The 1,976-nt window shown below is 44.9% G+C and overlaps 1 pseudogene; it reads right to left on the bottom strand.

The window, feature by feature from the left end:
* Positions 1-1,206: 1,206 nt before the first annotated feature.
* Positions 1,207-1,705, bottom strand: LOC121901477 (annotated as a pseudogene).
* Positions 1,706-1,976: the final 271 nt, after the last annotated feature.

The following is a 1,976-nucleotide window of genomic DNA, read 5'->3' as shown; positions in this document are numbered from 1 at the left end:
AATATAACATGTTAATTAGTGAGATTTAGAGATGTAGGCCGAGTTCGTTATTTTTGGACAAGGCCAGGCCAACTGTTTCCAGTCTTTATGCTAAGCTAGGCTAACCATCTGCTAACTCCAGTGTGGTATCAATCTCCAATTGATATTCAGTCAAAAGATAGTGAATAAGGCTGTTTCCCAAAATTGTTGAAATCTTGCTTTAAGATACCAAATATCAGTTCCATTTGATGGGACGGTGCAGCAATAAAAACATGTAGTCTTGGGGTTGAATATTTCACTCAATATAAACATCATATAGCTTCAATAAAGAGCTGGAACCATCTTTGTATTTCACACAAGCATTTAAGTGAACTTTTACGTGGAAATCAGGGGTTTTAAAGGTTAATGCAGTCAACAGAATCTCTGAGGGATTTTCTTTCTAACACAGACTCTAGTTCGTACTGCCACATAATAAATATCTGGTTTCCTGTTTGCTCAGGATCACAGACTGTGATAGACCGTCACCGGCACCCGGGGGGGGAGACCGTGGAAGTCACTGATTCAAGTCAGAGAGGTTAAGGTTAAAGAAAGCATGAAAGTGAAATTATAATTTCTCCTGCCCACTGATTACCTTTCCTCCAGTGTGGCTTCACGCAGCAGACATCACCAAACAGCGTTTTATTGACAGCTTCTGAGAATTGTGTATTGAACAGTTGAGCTGCTGGAGCGCAGTGCCGCTGTGATGAGGCCAGAGCTGCGCTGGCTGCTCTCCAAGGCCAACACAAATACAAACACTGTTTATCTCCCAGTAAACAATTAACCAGCGAGACTGACTTGTTTCTTAAATGAGCAGACTAGTTTTTCAGCATGTTTTTGCCTTTTTAATGTAACAAAAACATAAAATTTCTCCTGTTTTTCAAATCAAACCATTCATTCCTTGTGAAACTTGAACATCTTCTTGTAAATCAGTTTGTACAAACTTGACACTTCAGAAGTGGGAACATCCTGTCTGGCTTAATGTTGACTAAATTACATTATAATTGTAGTCCAGAGCGTAGACTCTTCAAATCATTTTGAACTGGCTCTTTTCAGATAAATGATTCATCAGTTGGTTGTCAAAGACACATTTGAAATCCATCCTCTCCGGTCCGCCCAACGGACTCGTAAATTAAAATAAAGAAATAAAAAAGGATAAACATGGACGACCTGCAGGTCGAAGAACTGGTTGTTGTCCAGCCCAGTTCTCAACAAGTAAAAAACGATGCCATTATCTCCGGAGTCCCTGTCGATGGCCATGGGGATGGAGAAGAGGGTACCGAAGCGAAGACAGGTAGAGGATAGGTGAACTGCGGCTTGTTGTCATTGATGTCCAGCACCTCAATGTCGCCCATGATCAGCTGCGGGTTGGAGTCAATGCTTTTCACTCATGTCAGTGATGGACACCTTGAAGTCCAGGAAGCATATGTTGCCATGGCAGTCCCTCAGTGTGTCACGATCGATGGGGATCTCGGTGGTGCAGATGTCGCCAGTGTTGTTGTCCACTCACAGGTACAGTGAGCCCATCTCCAGCGTCAGGCAGGCCCTGGACCGCCACCAGGCTGCCGATCAGCGTGTCGGGCGGCTGCTCCTCAGGAAACTGATACAGCATGTGTTTGAGGTTGGCGCCGCAGGAAACGCAGAGGACGGCCGCCAGGAACAGCACTACCTCCCACCTCGGTGCCGTCATGTCTCCACCCGACAGCATCCCTCTGAAAGAGAGAGAGAAAACGGATTAGCCAGACTGCCCAGCACTCATCCAACATACAGCGTCCAGACAGCGCCAAAAACCGGAGAGTTGACTTAGTTTCCACAGAGCTGCTCCTCTTTCAGATTTATGTGAGAGCTGTTCATGAATAGATTGAATAGAACAGGAGCAATGATTACAGCGAGGAAAACCTCTGTCAGTGGTCATATGGGCACCTGACTGTTGTTTGGCACTTCAAGTGGAGAGTAACCAG

The sequence above is a fragment of the Thunnus maccoyii genome, chromosome 8 (genome assembly GCF_910596095.1).
Source record: "Thunnus maccoyii chromosome 8, fThuMac1.1, whole genome shotgun sequence".
In the NCBI taxonomy this organism is placed as follows: domain Eukaryota; kingdom Metazoa; phylum Chordata; class Actinopteri; order Scombriformes; family Scombridae; genus Thunnus; species Thunnus maccoyii.
The sequence above is the reverse complement of the archived record's forward strand: the minus strand, read 5'-3'. Positions and strand labels throughout refer to the sequence as shown.